At 41.7% G+C, this 13,519-nt stretch overlaps 1 protein-coding gene and 1 pseudogene across 1 annotated transcript in view; one reads left to right on the top strand and one right to left on the bottom strand.

The window, feature by feature from the left end:
• Window positions 1-13,519, bottom strand: part of Chchd6 (coiled-coil-helix-coiled-coil-helix domain containing 6) — a 219,521-nt gene that overhangs the window by 120,200 nt on the left and 85,802 nt on the right. The gene's annotated exons all lie outside the window — the stretch shown is intronic.
• On the top strand, window positions 10,041-11,418 carry LOC105997769 (annotated as a pseudogene).

The raw sequence follows: 13,519 nt of genomic DNA, 5'->3' as shown, positions 1-13,519 counted from the left end.
GCTAGCCTTGAGCTGAAGAGCTGAGGGACAGCGCCCAGGCCCAGAGTTCAGGCCCCACGACCGAACCTCCCCCCCCCCAAAAATAGGATACAGGTGGACCCATTGCAACAATGAGATATACAAGTCGTTATGTTGAAAAACAAACTTTACAACATTGGCGGGGGGCGGGGCAGGGGATGGGGAATGGGAAGGGGAAACAAAGGAGGAGGCAACAATGCTTGATATGAAATGTACTCATTACCTTGCCCATGTAATTGTAACCCCTCTGTACGGTACTTTCATAATAAAAAAAATTTTTTTAAAAAGCTATCTCCTTTGATTTTCCCAGGTGAAATCTAAGGGTCCCAGCTCTTACTGTGGGGGTCCACTGGGGTAAGGATGATGGATCCTTGTCACAGAGCAGGGCCTCCATGACTGAGCCTTCTATTCCCCCAAGCTCCAGGGCAAACTGTACAAGTTATATTTGCATTCTTCTGTGAGCTAAGGGATACCAAACAGGGAGTGGCACTCAGATTTTCAACAAGTAAAACTGTATCATCTTCATGTTGTAAGATAACTCAGTTCCAAGAAACAGAGAAGCTACATTATGAGAGGTTAAATTGGGAGTCCTTACTGGAGAGCCAGCATCAGGAGGTGGACTCATCACAAAGACCTATAGCCCCTAGAATACCCTTCACACTGTCAGAAAACTGAGCCATGAGAGCAGGAAGGGAAAGAAAGAGCAGAAAAACAATACTAATAAACCAGATCAGCTCCAATGGAGAGCTGAGTGGGATACCATGGTGACTGGGGGGAGAGCCAGGAGACAGGACACAGAAGACAGTAGGCATGTCGTAATGGTGCCGGAACTGGTCTGGGTATAAATAGTGTCAGAGGCAGGGGGCAGGGGCACAGGAAACTTGAGGATCTCCCAATTTCAAGGCTCAGGACTGGCAGACCCAGTACCCTATCATCCAAGTCCCCACCCCTGTCTCTAGAAATTCAGGCATGAAGACAAGATAGTACCAGTTAAACCCAATTCCCTATCCACCACATGGCCAAGATGGTACCAGCCAGACCCAGCTTTCCCACTCATTTAATTCATTTGTCAGATGGCATCAAGATAGAAAATGTTTTGTACATTTAGTGTGGCTATCTGAAAACAAAAGAGGTTTTATCCATTGAAACAGGGCTTTGAGGGGCTGGAAAGGTGGCTCAGTGATAGAGCGCTTGCCTTGCATGCACGAGGCCCTGGGTTCGATTCCTCAGCACCACATAAGCAAAAAGCCGGAAGTGGCGCTGTGGCTCAAGTGGTAGAGTGCTAGCCTTGAGCTGAAGAGCTAAGGGACAGCACCCAGGCCCAGAGTACAGGCCCCATGACCGGACCCCCCCCCCAAAAAAAAAGAAAAAGAAACAGGGCTTTGAAGGTGTTTTTGTTTTTTACGGCTTTTAACTGAGACTGGCACATGAAGAAGGAACAAGCCTTCAGATGCAACACAGAAGGTGGATACAGGGAACAAGCCAAGTTCTGAGTTTTAGGGAGGTCAGGTGGACTTGATTACACAGCACAGAGCTTAGGTGAGCCACCAGCTTCCTAGGGATAATCAAAACTTCAGGCTAAGAGAACATTTCCAGGACATGAGGACCACGTTTCCCCTCTCTCCTCCAACTTCTCAGATACCCTTGATGTACCAATTTTTTTCTCTCATCCCTTGGCAGATCACTGCCTCTCTCTAGTCAGATCGCCCCTCCCTATATACCTCTCAATATCCTCTACCTGCTTGTTTCTACTTTTAAGTCTTAAAGCTCATTTCTTCTGGGAAGCCTTCCCTGGTCCCCCAAACTTTGGTGTCCTTTCCAAGGAGCCCATAAAGACAAAAAGCTCAGCTCTAGTCACTGGTATGATCTAGTCTTGGTTCTCCCATAGACCGTGGACCTGGGGTGGAGGTAGAACCACAGGAGAGGCCTTCCTAGATTACTGCTGTCAATGCACAATTGAATTGAGGAGCACTGGTGCAAGGGCCAAAGGGCACGACTCTGAGTGCTCACTCACCTTTTATTCACTAGATTTAAGGCCCTAGAAAAGTGATACTCCATCTGCATCTCTTGGAATGGACTGTTCTTCACCAGGCCCCTGACAAAGCAAAGATGCAGCCACACAGAGATGGCTAAGTACAATCACTGTCAGCACAAAAAAATGTAGTCTTCAAGCAAGTGTTTCCATCCATCACAGTCATTCCAAACTCTGGTTAACAGAACTGTGACAATGCAAAGAAAAAGTAGAACCAAGAACTTGATTGAGAGGCCACAGTCCTCCCAGCACTAGCATTATTAGCCTTAATTATTTAAGTAAAGGCTTTGCCTGATGACTTCATTTGGCCACAGGAAAAGTTTAAGTAGAGTATGCTTCCTGATTCATCTTCTCATGGCTACTGGCAGCTGACAATTACTGAAGGAGCATATCTAGTGAAAATACAGAAGAGAGTCCTTCATTCTTCAGAATGAAACAAGTGATCACAGACAGAGGCACAGAACTGCCAAAAGGAAATAAACTGCAATGGAAAGGGGGTAAACATGTTGCATCATCCAGGAAACTAACACAAAGAAGACAACCAAGTTCTATGCTACTTACAGTAAAGAAATAAACCTGTACACATAAAGAACATAAAAAAGATTTAACATGAAAGGCTGGAAAATGACATACTAAATGCTAGAAGAACAAAGGGTCAACCAAATCAACAGTGAAACCTACTAGATACTATGTTGGAAATGAACTATATAACTTGGAGGGAAGGGAAGTTGGAAAGGGAAAAACTGGGAAGGAATGAGGGAGACAGTGATACTGTTCAAAAGGAAATGCATTCATTACCTGACATATCATTGTAACCCCTATGTACATCATCCTTACAACAAAATTTAAGAAAAAAATAAACTAGAAAAATAAATGCTAAAAGAGAGCAAAAGCAGTTAATGTCAAAGTAGCATGTAAAGCAAGACATTTTATGAAAGACATTTCACAAAGATAAAAGAATCATTTTGGCATGAATTAAAAGTCTCAGATTTACATGAACCTATTAATTCTTTAAATATTTATTAAATACTAAAGTAAAACCTGACATGACTTAAAAGAGAAACAGACAAACTTAAAAGCATAACCATGGAGCAGACACTCAGTAACTGACAAGAGACAATTCAATAAGGATAGAGAACCTGAGCAACACAATTAACCAGCTACATGCAATTGACATACATGGAGCAATGCAGCCAACAACTGAAAAAAACTAAACCAAATGTACTGCTTTCAAGTATAATGTAGTATTTTCCACAACAAACCACAGGCCACAAAGCATGTCATAATAAATTTCATGTATTGAAATCATACAAACTGTGTTCTTTGATGACCAGGGAATCAAGGTAGAAATCAACAACAGAATAACTAAATTTTTAAATACAAAAAGCCAAGTGTTAGTAAATAGCATACTTCTAGTGGACCCATGCTCAAATTTAAAACAAAAAATCATAATAGAATCAGGAAATATCTTGAAGTAAAAAAATCATGAAAATATGACACATAAGAATAGTGAATGAGGAAAAATTTGTGCCAAAAGGAAAAGTTGCTGCTTCAGAAGACTATATTAGAATAAGTATTTAGTCAACAACCTAAGCTTCCACCTTCTGAAGCAAGCTAGGAAAAAAAAAAGGAGCAATAAAATCCTAAATAGCAGAAAAAACAAAACAAAACAGAAAACAACCTTAAGAATGTGGATGAAAACAATATTAAAGAATAGGGATGAAAACAATAAAAAAAACCTGGATAAAAAAATCAATGTACAATTTGGAAAATCACACTGGGTTCTTGAAAACTTCTCAGTAACTTAGAAAAAGAAATCTGAGTAGCTGCCCAGTGTCAGTGGCTCACACCTATAATCATAACTCTCAGATGACTGAGATCCCAGTCAGGAAAGTCTGCAAGACTGTTATCTGCAATTAACCTCCAAAAAGCCAGAAGTGGAGCAATAAAGCTAAGGCACAGCACCTACGCCAAGTTCAAGATCCAGTATCAGCAGCAAGTACATGGGTACATACACACGTGCACACACACACACACACACACACACACACACACTGTTAAAACTTACAGCTGTTAAAACTTACAGCTAATATACTTAATGAAAAATATCAAATATCTTCCCCCTAAGTCTATAATTAAAGAATGCTCCCTATATTAATTTCAAATCAAAATTGCATTGATGTCAGCCAGTGTGATAAAGAAAAGTTGAAATTAAAAAAAAATTCTACCTTTAGACTGGAATAAAAAAAGTTGCCATGATTCAGATGACATGACACTTTATTTGTAAAAAGAAAAAAAAAATCTAAGAATATTCAATATATAAAGTAGTAAGTTGATTTGTCAAAGTTACAAGGTAAGAAGTCACAAAATAAAAATCAATTTTATTTCTATCTGCCAACAATAAACAAAAACTAAAGGAAAAAGGAATAGCATTTTCATTAGCAAAAATAAAATGTGTAGGAGTTTATCTACCAAAAAAGATCACTTCAGAAAAGTAAATAAACATTACTGGGAAAGCCTAAACAAATATAAGTCATTATATAATAGAAATTACATATAATTATATATTATGTTCATCAAAAGTCATATGTAAAAATATCCACAGCAACATCATTTATAATAGCCCCAAACTAGGAACAATCTAAATATTCATTATGTAGACCAGATAAACAATATATATACAAAAAAATCATACTGTACAATGTCCATTTATATAACACATAAGAGTAGGCAAAACAATTGGTGGTGATAGAAGTCCAATGAGTCGCTACATTTGGGGAGTACTCATTAGGAGGGGACCCTTACATGATGCTAGCTAAATACTGATCTAGGTAACTAGACCTATGTATTAAGCTATTACTTCAAATTTATATGTTGGTTACACCTCAACTAAATGCATATTTTAAAAAATACCCTGAACAGCCATTGTGGCCAGGGGGGCACAGGAAGATAAGAAATAAATGCCTCTAGGAGCATTTCCTGGAAAGATGGATGAAGACATGAGTTATTTTTTTCTAGGGGCTTTGGTGTGAGCTGGACAGTTCCTTCAAGCTGCTGTAGCCAACACATCAATAATATTCAGTGAAACTGGATGCTAGCGATTCATGCCTATAATTCTAGGTGCTTGGAATGCAGAGGTAAGAAGGATTGAAGACTGAGGTTGACCTCGGCACAGAAAAGTTTATCAAACTCTCATCTCAACCAATAGCTGGACATGGTAGTGTATAACGATCTGAACTTTGCAGGAGACTAAGACTGGGAGGTCAGTCCAGGCAACAGAAAAGGCTGGGCAGGTGGTTCCTGCCTATTATCTCAGGCACAACCGTAACTATAAACAGGAGGATCATGGTCCAGGTTGGTGGGAGCCAAAAGGGCTAGAAGTATGACACAACTGGTAGAACTCCTGCCTAGCAAGCATGAAGCCCTGACTTCACTTCTCAGCGTAAGCATTCACAAAAAGAGACAGAGAAAAAAGAGGAGAGAGGGAGGAAGAAGGGGGGGAAGGAAAGAGGAGGGAGAAAGGGAGAAAAGGGGAGAAGGAGGGAGGGAGAGAGAGGCACAGAGAGAGAGAGAGAGAGAGAGAGAGAGCTGGACTTAAATTCAAGTTTATTTCCACACTAACAGCAGACAGTGGGCAAGGAAGGTGGTCAAGCTGTTGTGGAATAAGTCCTGGCCAATACTTAATAAACTGATAAACTGAAGGGCTAACAGAGCAGCCACTCCTAGGTGGCTGTAAGAATTCAGACCTATTGTGCTTGTACTTGATCTCAAGGCATTCTGTTAAAAAAAAAAATCTAGAGAAAGAACTAGAAACCAAGAGCTCCAAATCCTGCCTTTCTACTCCAACATGGTGTGGTAGGAGCTCAAGGGACAGGCACCTTGCAGAAGGATAACTGCCAATGGACATGAAAGCTGCTGAGAGGCACAGCAGGATTGCCTGGCATCACAGTACTGCTTCAGGCTGGTCTGTGAAACATCTTAGAAAACACCTACACGCGTCTCCCTGGCACCTTGTGGGCAGCAAGCATATAGACCACCATTCTATAGGCAGCTGCACATCTCCAGCCAGATTTAGACTGTAGGCCATGCCTTGAGGCCTGATCCAGGAGAGACCAAAGTTTTCACAGAGAAGGGAACGAGGCAGTAGGGAGATGCAAAGGGCTACAGCTGCCATCGGATGATCTCTATCTGAAGAAAGGTCTTTGGTAATGAGGCCCACCGTGTTTCAGGAAGAGACTCACTACATGGAGCTCTGAATGGCAATGGCCAATCCGCTCAGCTTCTGTAGGCAGAAGAGCTCATCTTCTAACTGGTGAAAGGTGAAGGCCACCGTGTTGCCATGGTGACTGGTATTAGAGAACACTGGGGCCCATGGAGATAGGCTATCACTTCATAGGCCTTCACTTATTTTTCTCTTAAAAATACATTTTAATACCAAGTCAAAATCAGTACAGGTAATAAACATAATGAAAGGCAGAGAAGCAGGCTGGCTGTCTCCAAGGAGATCTTGTCACCTTTGAGAGAGGCACTGAGAACAGCTAAATGCTCCCTACCCTGCAAGTGCTTATGGAACAAGGGCCTGACAAGAGACTGGGCTGATTTTCATGGAAGACAAAAAGTCAAATACTACCAAAGCATCTGTTTAAGGAGGAAGAGGAGGTCATCGCAAATAATTATAATAATGGCAGAAAATGCTGATTTCCACCTTTGGGGCTACCCAAAGTATAAACCTCGAGAGGAGGAAATATGTTTCCCATCCCATGAGTGAAGAGCCATCTAAAAAGTCACCTAAAAATAGAGGACACAGTCACCATCTTTTGCTCTACTGGTCATTCCGTCTATCCTCACGAGGCTGCAGGGGCAGAGCTGGGCAGCGGCCAAATCAAGATCAAACTCAGGCCTTGGTGCTGGTGCTCAGCACAATCTGCAGTTCTTAGGCGGCCTATAACTTGGACCTGAGAGACCCGCTGCATTTCTAAAAGGGAGTGAGAAGTGTGTTGTGAGAAGAAGACACTCGGGTTGACACAGACACCAGCACAGGGCAAAGGAGGGGAAAAGGAAGTCAAAGGGGGTCACAAAGCAGAAAGGAAGGTTCAGATTCAGCCAGGTCTCTAAGGGCCTTAAATGCCACCTAGACAGCAGGGACTGGGTTCGGTTCAGCAGAGAATGAAAACAAGATTATGAACCATCAAGGGCAACAGCAGCTGAGTGGCCTGCTACACTACCCCCTGAGGACAGAGTTGTGCTAGGGAGGCCTGCGGGCAAAGGCCAGGCCTCACCAAAGCAGGCTCTTACAGACTCAGCCTTTTGTGGGTGACAGCACAGATGTGGGGCAGGGAAATGCACAGTCAGCTGGCAGCAAGAGAGAAGGAATCAGGGTCTTTTTTTGGGAACTATCAATGCCCTAGAAGTGGCTTTCCGACATCTGCCAGGAAAGCTTTTCATTAAAAAAAAAAAAAAAAGCAAAAGGAAAATCTATCTGGCAAAACCCCAACATACTCGATTGTAAAGAGAAAACAACCAAACTGCACTTCTTTCTGTAGGGCTCTGCTGCCTTCTGGCTTTCCAGTCATGAACACAGACATGGAAGGACATTTTTCAGAGGTGCTGGGGCCCTGAGCTCACAGGTCAGAAAGAAAAGAAGTAAATGTTTAAGGCACTAAGGTCTTCTCACTTTCTCTTGAATAATTCATTTGAAGTCGAGAGTTCATGCCTGCTTTGACTACAGTAGGTAAATCTATTCAGAAGAAAGTGCTCAAGAACAAGTCTGGGAGCCTCCTCTGTCCCAGGTCTCTAGTGGGCTTTCAAGTAGCAATCCCTGGAGTGTAGACACATCTGAGGAGGTCCTGGGACTCTGAAGTCAGCCCCTTCCTAAGGGAGACAGCTTTCCTACCAACTACAGCAGCTTGGCTGCAGAAGTGCACACTAAGCAAGTTCATCACACCACAACAGAGCCAAGCAATGGCTCCTGGGTCCCTACAGCCACCTAGCTATGGGCGGCTTGGTAAGGGTTAATCACAGATAACTTGACTCCATCAACAAGAAAGCATCAAGCTGGCTTTGTATCTGTCTCTCTTCCTATTCCCCCAATAATTCTTTTCAAGCACCAATTTGCACTGATGATGAAGAAATTAAAAACAACAGTATTTTCCTGTTCACGTGCCTGACATGGGCTAGAGGCACGCACGGATACACAAGTACTCCAGGAACCCTGACTTAGAGGTGGAAAGCAGGAGGAATATGAAGACATGAAGGAGCAGGCAGACAACAGAGAAGCAGAGAGAAGCGTACTGCGACAGCGGAAGTGGCTTTTGTGCTTGATGTCAACAGACCTCTATCCATGGCAGAAGACCAGAAAAGCACCTTTTAAGCAGAGGCCCATTCTGAACAAAGCACGGAGGGAAGGAACAACAGATTTTTCTGCAGATAGTGCAAGGGTTCTCTGTACCTTCCACAGGCAGGCAAGTTTCTTCCTGAGGGAAAAGCTGGCCAAGAGCAGTAGAGGCACAGCTATGTACCTGCATGACCAGGATATGAAGCTGAGGACTTGAGGGCAGAAACAAAGGACAGCCACTGCATGCTTTTGAGCAAAGGATTAACATAATCAGATATGTGCTACTGATGGATAATTTGGAGCCAGGTGGAAGGAAACAAGGATTAGTGACAGATCAGTTAGGGACCTAGAGTGCACAGGAGTCACAGCAAGGGGCTGGACCAGAAGAATAGGCTGAGAAGCAGGGAGATTTGAGAGAAGACACACGGGTTCAGGGAGGTAGACTGGGAACTGAAACAGGGAGAAAGAGGCTGGATGTTCACAAATTTCCAGCATACACAGAGAGGTAGATAGATGAATGGGGAGATAGGACAAACTCTGTCCTATACGTGCCATAGTGTCACAGAGTTGCAGAATTAAAGTCTATGACATACTGAGAATGGCCAGAACCCTGGTAAAAGAGGAAATTACCTAGAGAGACTATAATAGGGGTTACCTCTCTAAGGGAGTACTAACATTTAAGGATCAGGTAAGAAATAATTAACAGAGATTTACAGGAAACATGGCCCTATAACATGAAGGGCTTATGATACAAACTTATTCCCATGTTTCTTCAAAACTAAGTCTCAGGGCTGGGAAAGTGGCTCAGTGGTAAAGTGTTTGCCTCGCATGCATGAGGCCCTGGGTTCGATTCCTCAGCACCACCTAAGTAGAAAAAACCTGAAGTGGTACTGTGGTTCAAGTGGTAGAGTGCCAGCCTGAGCTGAAAAGCTGAGGGACAGTGCCCAGGCCCAGAGTTCAGGCCCCACAACCAACAAAAACAAAAAAAGTAAAAACTAAGTCTCCTGGGGTCTGGAATAGATTCATAAAGGACTTCCTGCCTGTTCTTCAGAGATGAATTCCCTTAAGGAGGCAAAGACGTGGTGACATAGCTACCTCCAGCCCCTTTCCTTTTTCTTTAGAGACATCTTTTCTGCTCAGACCTCTTTCTTGTCACATGTTTCAGTACAATGTACTTCAATCAGAAACATAAAATCAAGCCACAATTCAATATTATTTGTACACCAATTACTACCAAATTAGCTATATCTAATGCTAGATTCAAAACAGATGCCAGAGTCATGATTGAGCTAGACTTGGACTGTTCTACAGATTATTCTCCCATTGGGAAGAGAACTAAAATCTGGAACTTATGGCTTCCTAGTAGAACCCTCAACTCACCATGAGTGATGCTCTGAAGCCAACAACTGCCTGTACTCCACTTAGGGCCACTTCATGTTTCTAGGGCTGGTACACGGACACGGACCTTCTACTACTACCAAGAACCAAAGCAGAAAAGCTCAGTAACTCGGGCCATCCAGCTGATAGAGTGTGGGTTTCTGTATGGGAGCTCCCATCAATGAGTCACAGGTCAGCGCTTAGCCTTCTACTCATTAGTGGTGGAGAGGCCTGGTTCTTCATGTCTCAAATAAAGCTTTCTTTCTTTTCAAAGGGTACATGATGATTCCTGGAGCTAAGGGTAAGGAAATACACTCAGCAGTGGCTAGTAGGTATTCAGGACTGCATGTTTCCTCCAGCCTTTTCTCTCACTAGGGATTACAGTGTAGAGATAGTCACGTTAGGAAAATTCAGAAAAGAAAGGTGACCACTTATATTCCTCATATGTCTATCTCATGTTTTCTTAAACCATCAAGGTTTAAGAAGTATGTTAAAATAATGACAGTTACGTAGCTTATGACAATTTTGAGTTTGACCCTTAACAGTTATCTGGTGTGACCATCAAGGTAGGGACACCCTCCCTTTCAGGAGATGAGAAAGCCAGGACTTCTGAAGGGGCATGACTTAGCCAAGGGCATGTGGCTAATAAAAGGCAAATGGAGTGCTGAGCTCAGAAGTTGGAAGATTTCAAGCCAGGTGACAGTGGCTCGCCTATATTCCTAGCTACTCGGGAGACTGAGATCTGAGGATTGCAATTTGAAGCCATCCTAGGTAGAAAAATCCAAGAGACTCTTATCACCCATTAATCAGCAAAAAGCTGGAGGTGGAGCTCAACTGGTAAAGCACCAGCCTTGAGTGAAAAAGTCAAGCAAGAGTGTGAAGCCCTGAGTTCAAGTCCCAATACTAGTATTTTTAAAAGTTTAAAAATTTCAAGACTTATTGACATATTGTCTTCTGTAAGAAATTTCACACAAGAAAAACTCCAGTCACCGCTGCCCCGTGAGCAAGCGGAACCAAGTATCTTATGTGCAGCCAGCGGGAACCCGCGTTCCTGTCCCGCTTCAAGGAGTGAGTGGGCTACAAGGAAGGGCCCACCGTGGAAACCAAGAGAATCTAGCTGCAGATCCCAGATGAAGATGGTGAGCACAGTGACAAAGATGACGAACAGCCCCAAGTGATGGTTTTGAAAAAGGGAGACCTGACTGCTGAAGAAGTCATCAAAATTAAAGCAGAAGTAAAGGCTGCCAACGCCGATGAAGAACCAGCTCCAACTGATGGGAGAATCATGTATCGAAAACCAGAGAAGCAGGTGGAGGACAGGAAGGGATGGGAAGGGGAAACAAAGGAGGAGGCTTCAATGCTTGATAAGAAATGTACTCATTATCTTGCCCATGTAATTGTAACCCCTCTGTAAAGTATTTTCACAATAAAAATAATAACAATAAAAAAAAAGATTCCTACAGCAAAAAAAAAAGAAAAGAAAACCAGAGAAGTGCACTGCACGCAAAAAATACTCAGGTTTAACGGCAAGCTCAAAAAAGAAGAAAACAAATGAAAATGAAGTAAATACGCAGGACTCAGTTAAAAAGAACTCTCACAAAAGCAAATCAAAATCAGTAGCCTCCTTTCTTTTGGCCATGAAGAAGAAAATGAGTAAGTGTAAATGTTTGTCTTAAAGTCTCCTTTGGAATTATCTGAGGTATTTTTTTTTCAAATAACATTTTCCTGTCACTTTTAAGATAGCATTTTTTCCTATTATACTACAAGTTAGTTATAGACTATTTAGAAAATACAGGAAAACTTTTGATAAAACTGATCAATACCCCAACTGGAAACTCCAATTTTGTAGTGTTTTGTTAGTTCTCTCTCTGGGTGTCTGTGCATGTAAACTGTGTTTTTAAGCAAAACTGAGATTGTACTATGTACATTCGTCTTGCATCCCACTTAATATTGTGAGTGATTTGCAAGATAAATTTTATAAATCTAACATAACTGGGTACAGGAAAAAAAAGAAATTTCACACAAAGTATTTAATTTTCTGATTCTAAAGTTTACCCTCGTCCATCACACCATGCTGAGTTCCTAAAAAAAGACTCCTACCTACATACTTCCATTTTTATAAACTTAATCAGATTTATAATACACAAACAAGATTTAGGAATATAGAATCATAACAGCTTCAAAGACAGCCTAAAATTCCTGGAGGAAAATAAGCCACACACACCAGCCCTTCCAACAAGAAACTACAGGATAAGGAGAGAAAATATACTAAGCACGTGCTCTACTACTTGAGCCATGCTCACCAGTCCTGAGAGATAAAATGTACTGATATAAAGATACATATAAAAATTCCAAGGTGTCAATTAATAGGGAAAAGACTAAAGTCTTCCAAAAAAGTAGCATCATAAGTCAAGAACTGAAATGCAACTCAAAGTGTAAATAGGAAACCTTTTCTTCGAGGTTAGAAGCCAAACTGATCATCTTGCCAATCTTTAATACAAAGTTGATCACTGATCATGTGAAAAATTCTTATAATCCATCTCTTCTCCAAATTCAAAGACATATGTGGATGACAGTCTGACCAGGCCACAGAAAGAAAAGGAGAGAAGCAAACTGGATCCATGCCTCCAAAATTGTATGTTGGGGACCCAAGAATGTGGCCAAACATGGTCCAGGAAAACTAGTATATACAAGGCTTCATGGAGGACTGATAAGAGACTGTAACTGGGAAAAAACTCACTGCAATGCTTGTATTTGTTTTTTTTTAATTTATAAGGTTTTTTATTTTTAAATTTTATTGTCAAGGTGATGTACAGAGGGGTTACAATTACATAAGTAGTGATACATTTCTTGACTAACTTACTACCCCTTCCCTCATTTCCTCCCTCTCTCCCCATTTTCCCCCTCAAGTTGTACAGATCATTTCAACATATTTTAAGTATCATGCAATGCTTGTACTTCTTAAAAAAAAACAACAACCTTGCAGATTCAAGACTGGAAAACTATAGATCCATAAAACCATTATTGGCTTTGAGTTTTTCTCTTCTAATACTAAAAGTCATCATAACTAAGAGTTATACAATACTAAAACATCCTCTACTTCTACTAGTAAGATGAAGGTAGAAATAAAATAACAAAATTCATTTTTCACACACTTGAAAAGCAAGATTTCCACATCACAGTGTGACAGTTCTGCCAGTTTTAGCGTTCTAGGCTCAATAGGTACATAGGTCTTAGTACCACATGGCCTCTCACGCCCTCATGACATTATCATCAAAGATAAGGGACAACCAAGAGACAAAGTTCCTTTAAGCAAAAATTCCATTCAGCTCATATCAGCAAACTAAATCTCTGGAGCTTGGAAATTTAATAAACAATATGTCCTCCACTCAAATTTGTTAACAGCTTCATCTAAAACCTTGTGACCAAGCTACTGGAGTCAAGTAAATTTACAGAGAAGAATTTGGAGACAGGTGCTGGTGGCTCAAGCTTGTAATCCTAGCTACTCAGGAGGCTGAGATCTAAGGACTGCGATTTGAAACCAGCTTGGGCAGGAAAGTCCATGAAACTCTTATCTCCAATTAACCACCAGAAAACTGGAAGTAGTGCTGTGGTTCAAAGTAATAGAGCATTAGCCTTGAGGGAAAAGCTCAGGGACAGTGCCTAGGCCCTGAGTTCAAGCCGAAAGAGAGAGAGGAAGAGAGGAAGGGAGGAAAGGAAGGAAGGAAGGAAGGAAGGAAGGAAGGAAGGAAGGAAGG

This window comes from Dipodomys ordii, unplaced genomic scaffold (assembly GCF_000151885.1).
Source record: "Dipodomys ordii isolate 6190 unplaced genomic scaffold, Dord_2.0 Scaffold153, whole genome shotgun sequence".
NCBI lineage: Eukaryota > Metazoa > Chordata > Mammalia > Rodentia > Heteromyidae > Dipodomys > Dipodomys ordii.
Note: the sequence above shows the minus strand (reverse complement) of the source record. Positions and strands in the feature narration are given on the sequence as shown.